Source organism: Corvus kubaryi, unplaced genomic scaffold (genome assembly GCF_017639235.1).
Source record: "Corvus kubaryi isolate FWS band 111438036 unplaced genomic scaffold, C.kubaryi_AGA036_p1.0 37397, whole genome shotgun sequence".
NCBI classification, from domain to species: domain Eukaryota; kingdom Metazoa; phylum Chordata; class Aves; order Passeriformes; family Corvidae; genus Corvus; species Corvus kubaryi.
Genome location: NW_024581136.1, coordinates 8,278,082 through 8,286,733, shown reverse-complemented (window position 1 = coordinate 8,286,733; position 8,652 = coordinate 8,278,082).

Here is an 8,652-nt window from a genome sequence, read left to right as displayed (position 1 = left end):
GAGCCACAGAAATGTCCCTGCTTGCCCCTGCCACTGTACACATACACTCTCCAAAATTTGAAATCCATTGCACAGCTGAAGGACTGGAAACAGCTTCTACATTTAACTTTTGATCTCTAGACATTTTGCCATCCTTTAGAAAAGCACTGCTTTCTTGATTCACATTCCTGGTGCATTTGAGTCCCCCCAATATTAAAAGAGAATGTAGCTTAGAGGATGATTTATAATACTATGTACATCTATATTTCTGCCACAGTATCCAAGAGGATGACCAAGACTCCTTTTATATTCTTAAATATGCTTTAAAATTTGAAAAATAAGAAGTAGCTTCAGTCCATGCCAACTGAGCAGCCTTAGCAATTTAAGTTGGTATCCACAGCAACATGACCAGGTCAAAAAACCAGCATCTTTGGTCACAGCTGAAGCTAGGGTTATTCTAGAGGCACATTCAAAAGCACCCTCCATGCTTAGTGAGCATACCCCTCTCTTCTCCAAATTAGCACATCACCTACTAAAAAAATAACAACAAGATCTAGAGTACCAGTAAAAGTATTATTTCTTCATTTCAGAAGTCATCCTGAAATGTTCAGCTGCAGAGGTGATTTTTCATTGTTTCCCCCAGAGTCTACATTTGGGGAATATTATGGAAAGCTGAAGCTAACACAGATGCACACATTCCAGGGATTCGTGCGAAGTCCTGCCACTGCAAGCCCAACAGAGGCGATGAACCTTTGTGGACCTTCCAGGAAGCTTGTGAATTTTGTTGCCAAGTTCAAACAGCTCTAAAATACATAAGGAAATGAGATCCCATGGTATTTACACAAATTCCCATGCCAGATATAAACAGCTACCTTTGTCTACTGTTCAACAAAAAAGCAAACTTGCATGAATCTTTCCCAAACGTAGGAGTGGTTATACCATTACAGTGCTAAATCTGGCAAAAGGTACATGAAGTGTGTGTGCAGAGACTGCTTTTGAGGTTTTGCAAGGGTAAAGGTGTCACTGTGATACTACATTTTTAAATGTGTTTTACCTGCCGTTGCCTTCCTTTTAATGTATATTTATATATTATTTATACATATATCTAAGAGACAGTCACAAAATCAATAATCATATAGCACTCTAATACTAGTTGTAACTCAGCAGATACACAGAATAGAATGCTTTTTTTGCTTCTCGTGTTTAACTTTTTTTTTAAATATCTAACAATTCATCCTGCCTTTAGGAAAATATTCATGAAGCAAAACTGGCAATAGAAAAATAATTATTTGAAAAACATTATATGAGGTGAGTTGTTGCTTCCCTACTGGATGCCAGTTTAAATTGAGCTAATTTGTTTTACCAGTAGCTTAAGAAAACCCCAGCACAGCAGCATGACAATTATATCCAGGTGCAAGGACTTAATTCAACAAATTCTAGGTGGATCCTTCCAGTCAGCTCAGTGGGCCCCATCCTCAGCTGTGGCTAAGAACAGATGCCCTTGAAAAAAAAAAAACCAACTCTGTAATCACGATCCATTGAATGTTTGAACAGTGAAGCTGAAATGTGTCCAAAAAAAAAAAAAATAAATTATATTGCTATGGCCAGAGTATCAATTGAAGCATGATTGAGAAACAAGAACATCTGAAGACATAAATCTGAGAAAACAGATGCTTTTTGCACTATTGTTACATTACGAATGTAAAAACAATAGCTCATCTACAAAATACAAGAGTATGGTTCACCAGTTCTCTAGGATTTAGAAGTGACACCTGAAAAATTAAAGTCAAATCTAGCATTCTGATTTGGGGAACACTTTAATAAAACAATCAAACTTCAGGACTTGCTGTTTTAGTTGGTCTATGCCTTGACACAGCAAAAGTTAAAACATTTTCAAAGGCAAGATTTCAGGGAGGAATTCAGCATAAACCAGCACCACATACATACAGATCATAATACAAAAAAATTAGATTGGGGGGGGGGGGGGGGTCTTGATCCTTTAGGACCCAACAACTGCACAAGTATAATAATTTTCAAGCTTTATTTTTGACAACCTGCAGTAACACACTAATGGTCTGCTCCTGACTCAGGCAAAATATAGATTGAATTCAAACAGAAAGATACTTTTATAACACTTTGTTTACATATCATTTATTGCAATGGGTTAAGACCAGGAAACAATTAACATCTAAACCCGCAGTGTCACATGCTTATTTAATTGGTGAAATACTCCCAGATGTGTACATGTTTTACTGAACTCTGCACAATGTACAGTTACAGACAATCATTAAATTAGCAAGACCAACTAAAGTTCATAAATGCATTTGTATCAAAAATACTGTATATGTGTATGCATGCCTAAATGGACAATGATGGCATTGTTTGGGAACTTAGCCTTATGTTGTTACCATTTGGTAATTGTTATCATAATTCATGTATTCCAATTTTTGAATAATATTGCAAAATCTATTTTCTCTCCTACAATTTTTACAATCAGGAGTTTACAAAATACATCCCAAAAATGCAGCATTTTGTGCTATTAAGAATTTCAACTTTAACTAACACTAATTAGAGGTATACCAGATGACTCTGATTAAACTAGTGGGTAGTGCTTATTCAGATTTAATGTGAGCAATCTGGACATTTTGAAAAACAGCCAAGCTGGGCTCAAATAAAAACCTGCCAAAAATCCAAACTCTGAATTCAGTCAGGCATGTAAGACTGGTTCCCATGAACATTAAAAATAAAATTCAAATCAGTTGGAAGTCTTGGTTTCCTTCAAATGAGAGAACAACCTCCCAATACCCTCAAGAAATATTTCTGCCCTGCACAGGCTGCCCTTTCAAAGCCACCTCTCAGCGACCAGAACAAACCAGGGAAGAAGCAGCAAAGACAGGCTACTGGTTTTGTCGAGTGTATCAGCTCTGACATTGCTGGATACTGGTTTCTAGGTGAGGGTGGAGGCAAATAAGATGAGGGCAACTGCGAGTTGAAACACATTTTCCAAGACTGTCATCCAGAAATCGAGAGACATGCTTTTCACTAGCTTTTAATTTAAAACACACTGTACAGAGACATATCTTATTCATCTGAACCTTTGAACATCTGACGTAAGGTGAGATTTAGGGATCCAATGTAGAGGGGCTGAGTTTTCTGCTGGTGTAAGATGACATAACCACTTCAGATAATGGACTTGTGGCTGCTTATATGCACATTTGGATTTTATAGAGTCCCCCTCTTCCATATTGTTCACTTGCAGTGTATGTTTTCTATTTATGCTGGCATTAACTTGGAAAGAAAAATCAGAATCTAACCCACTGTGAGATAGTGTATCTTAACTAGTGATCAATTACAGCTAAATCCATCAATTTGGGTAAATTTAAGAACATAAAGGTCTTGGGTCAAAATTCAATGGGTATTCATCTCTTCTTTTACATATACCTCCAAAATTCATAGTTTCAAACATGAGAACAATGAAGATTTAAGAAAAGGGCCACTTTTGCACTGCCTATTGCTGTACTGTGCAAGTACAGCGCTCCTCCAGGTGAGCTTATTTTCTAAAGCTGTATTTCTTTAACGCAAGATGCCTAAAGACAGGTAAGGACTCTACAGATGTTAATCCAAACCACCCTGGGCATATTAAGGTTTTCTAAAGTGAAAATGTGCTTTGTAAGGCCAAAGGGTCAAATATTTAAGATGTTTAAGACGTCTCCTACTGGTGAACAACCAAATTATTGGATTTCAACAAGGCTTCTGAACTATGCTGTTTGAAAAAGAATCATGCTCTCAATCAGTGTAGGTTTTAAAGAATTATCACTTGATTTTTTTAACTCTATTTTGAAAATAAATTGCTGCCTTAAACAAAAGGCAAGATCTTGCTTTATTAAACATTAATTTTTAAGAAGTTTTGGCTGTATTTTTTGTGCGTTCTTTGAATGGTAAGAACATATTAGTCTTAGATATTAGACTCCCCACCTCTAAACCTTTTAATTCTGTATGCAAACATCAGTTCAGAATTGAACAGGCACACGCAGGAGATGTTTTTTATCTGCAGTATTTGTTAACAAGTGAAATTGCCAAAAAAGAAGTTAGGGGTTGAGATTTTCAAATTCATGCTTATATGAAATGAAATTTAAGTTCGAATTCTGGTTTGAAAATTCATCTGTCAAATAAGAACATTTAACAATAAACTCATATCTCTAAAGTAAATTTCACCAAAAATACATAGCTTGTGTAGGATTAGCTTTTTACTTATTACTGTATCAGTCTGTTGAGGAAACATTTTAGAAATAAAACCTGAAAAATAAGTAAAATTAGCATATGATTAGAAAATAAGTTACTCTATATTTTTCTGATCAATTTCTAAAATATTTTTAGCAGTGCTTAACAGTGCAGTTTATTTTTGCTTCCAACACTGTTCCAAGTATCTGTTTTAGTCTATATTCCACAATGGATGATTACATCTATAATCATTATTGGTCATCGGTCATTAATTTATTTCAGAGTACATACCTCTGTGGGCAGTAATTACTGCACAGCCTTCAAAGAGATATCATTAACAAAATGAGAAGATAGAAAATATGTTAATTATGGTAAATGTTCTACTGGTTTCTCCCTAGAAAAAACATGCCTGGAGATTAAGATCATGTGTAATTCTTTCCTAGACAATATAATGTAATTTATAAGAATGAAAACTAAAGCACATTACTAGAAAGAGGATGACTTTCAGCAATTTCAAGTTTCAGTTTGAAATCTTGCAAGTACTTTCATGAATCAAAATGAATACAAATATTTCATTGAGTCTAATTCCCAATACTTTCAAGTTAAAACCCTTTTATGTCAAAGTGTGGTAGAAGCAAGAATTTTTCATACACTGTGTTTACATGCAGTCCACCATCATTGAATCCACCCATGTGTAACTTTAACTAGTGATAGTGAGTTGGATGGTTAAGAAACCTTATGGGCCTTTGTAAAAGGTTTGCGTAGGTAGAGGTCCTTTTAGGCTCCATAAACAGATGACTTTCACTGGCGAAAATACTGTTTGCCCAAACTCAGTAAAAATATTTTCCAGACCAAATTTTCAGCGAGTACTAATATTTGATGAAAACATCATTTGAATCTGCTGTGTGAAGTTTTTCTGTCCCATAGCTTGGAGTTCAGAGCTGGCTGTTTTCAAAAGGTTCAGAGAAGGTTGGGTGAAGGAAACAAACCAACAAAAAACAAACAAACAAACAAACAAAAAAAAAAAAAACCAACCCAAACCTAGGCACATCACATTTCTTGACTCATTTATTCTTAAATGCAAGACCTTTTAGACAATTCTTACAAGAAGATAGGAAGCATATTTTTCTTGTTTTCCTCTAAGATACCATGATGGCATGATGGTTTTGCTTCAGTTTCTCCTGGAACACTGTATAAAATAGCATGTCAGGGAAACTGATTTAAATCTGAACTTTTTCCACATAAAACACATTCACAAACAATCATCTAGACAAGCTTTTCCTGTACAAGCAATGCCACCAATATCCTACACATGATCTTATTGCATAGCCTAGTGAGTGCACAGACTTGCATATTCATAATCTATGAGGCAAAAAAAAAAAATCTGCCTGTTGAAAATGTGTGATTTGCATGGTGAGAAAGTGCTGGGAGAAAACAACTTTGCCAGAGGTTCACCTCAGTCTGGTCATTGCCTTGACCATAAACTCCTCAGGCTTCCCCAGGAAGATTTTTATTTTTAATTTGTATGGAGAATCAAAAGGGAGGTGATCTTTTACACATGACCAAGAGCACATCAGCAGAGACAGGAAGGCAGAGGGTGACTTTGGATCTACAAGAATGCTCCAGCAAAAACTAGAGTCATTCTGAATTTATATTTCTTGGACTACATGGAAACTGAATGTGCAAATGCCTGTGGAAAAGAAAGCAAACAGAAAGCCTCTTGATTGCTGACATGGGTGTGTAGGATTCATCTGAACCAACATTTGTCAATGTGGTTTTTGAAGTGTTTACCCAGCACTGTATGAGACACCAGAGTGAATAAACTAAACTGAAACAATTATTTCCCATAGAGCAAAAGTAAACACTCCATGGATATCTGACTAGAAAATGTGCTATGGCACATCAGAGTGTTTTGTAGGCCATTGTGACTCCCTTAATGCCCTTAACAAATCCATAAGTTGGCTATTTAACAGTAACTGAGATAGATCAAAAATTTAACTTTATATACAGAGTCCGACTTCCCTTCAAAACTGAACAGATTAAGCACCATCCGCTGGTGTCCTCTCTGACAGCTCCACACTTGAGTGGATCATATTGACTAAACCTCACAGGCTAGACAAATTCTTAGCTTTTGAAATAACTTGAGCTCAGTTTTTAAGCTCTCTGACATAGCAGTCAAAACTCCACTAACATGATTTACAGTTAAATTAAACATAAAAACATCATCATTAAAATAACTGTGATAAGGTTGAGACCTAATGCCTCATACGCTTTTTAAAGGCAGCCAAATATATAAACACTTTGGTCTGTGGTGCCAGTCAGTAGAGAAACATAACTACATGCACTGTTATGCAGCATGCATGATTTGCAGGCTTTCAATATTTTATAAAATATTCCCAATCCTTAGCTTGATTCCATTTTCGCCAAATTCACAATTATTCATGCACTTTATCCATTGATGTTTTATTTTAAATGTAAAGCTCTAGTAAGTTCTCTGTTCCATTTCTAGAAGATTACAAGAGATCAGAATAAAGTGTTTTGATTTTTTGAGTACTGAATAGCCAATAAAATCAATCTATTTCAGTGAGAGATCTAACACAACACTGTTTGCAAAAAAGAAAAAGCTTTTGTAGTTTTCAAAAAAAATTAAAACAGTTCCCTAAGAAAAGTGTTTTCTTCCAAAGTTTAATCAAAATGTGAATAGAAAACATTATATTCCTATAGATTCCTGCCTCACCAACTGGTATAGCATCTAGGCCTGGGGTAGTATGAACTTGATAATTCAAATACAGTCTTAATAATTTGAAATCCTTTTAAAAATACTTAGAGGACCTTAAAGGTATTTTATTCTCCTCTCAGGGAGAAAAAAATCCTCAAACGAAAAGCAAGCACCATAAATACACACTTAGTATCCCAAATAATCTCTTGACAAATATCTCAACAATACCTTGGTGTATGTTCTATGCATCTGGTGAAAACATGTCTTTTCTCCAGTTATACTTTGTCAAAAGGTCTGGTCCTTTGTACATCATTATTAAGGAGAAATGACCAGATTTAGTAATAAATTGCTTCTTCCTTCCTTATACCCCAGATCTCTACCCATTTTCAATAGGTGAAGTGAAACATACTGAAATGCTCATGGATATTATCAGCTGGAAAAAGTTGTCAAAATAATAAAATACTCACTTCTTGCAAGCATTTTTCATCAAAGCGTTTTACAGGTGGTTCCATCATTCCCACTTCCTCTAATAGAGGAACCAAGATGCGGATATGATAAAGATGACAAGCTTACAGGTCTACATCAATGTACACTAGCTGAGAATCTCAAATACTCTTTAAATTTCCTAACTAAAAGCATAAGTAGGATTCATCAAATGAGAATGAGTGCTAAGACAATGTCCACGTATACAGGATTTGAGCCAAGTATCACAAAGAATATGATTGAAGTCAGGGAAGTCTGTCCTGGGGAATGCAAAGACAGGAAGAGAGAGCATCTTCCATGGGGCTCCTTTTATGAGTGATGAAGATGAGCCCTGGTTCTGATCTACCCTCAGCATGAGGAATACAGATGACAGCTTGCTACAACTCCCTCAAAAACAGTCAGATGTTTTCTGCCCTCTCCAATAGTGTCCAGCTTATTGGGAGGACATTCTAAAATCTCTGTGTTTTCTAGCAGATGACATTTTGCAGATCTCTTTAGATTTCCCCAGCCGAAGCCAAGCATCACACTTTTCAGCAGTAATATCATCAGCTCTTAAGGGCCCCACACAATGAGGCACTACTCCAGCGTGCTGCATTTTTATACTCTTATCTGTGCTTTGGAACACTAGGAAAATACCTGAAAAATTATCCTGAATCTGCTTCCTTCCTGGTGAAATCAGGAGGTATTACATCATCTTTCCCCATTTCTTAGCATACAAATTCCCTTTCAAGTTCCTTCAATGGCTTCCCCTTCACCTTTTGTATCATATTCTAGTATTTCATCTTTACTTCAAGGCACCACACTCTACCAGTCCTTCCTGTGTGTCAGCTCTCCTTTCCTCATAGTAAACCTCCTGCTGGCTGTACTCCTCTCACACCACTCCTCCTAATGCTTCTTCATAACCTTCTCTCATGATTTTTTTTAAATGCTGCCACTTTTACACAGAAAATCTGTTCCAGCTCTTGAGCACCAGCTACTCTTTTCCACTGAATTATTTCCATAAACTATTTCTTTTCAAACCTTATAAGAAATGTTTAAATGTATACTGCAGAAAGTTACTTGGGGTGTTTTCTCTTTGTGGTAACTGGGTTTGATATACAGCTCAAGACAATCATGGAAACTATAGAACTCACAAAATATGCTGAAAATGAAAGTCAAAGAATGAATTCAAGATAATACTTCAGAAAAAGTAACCAATAGTTGAGGGTGCTACATTACTAATACACAGATTAAGGTAAAATAATATTTGT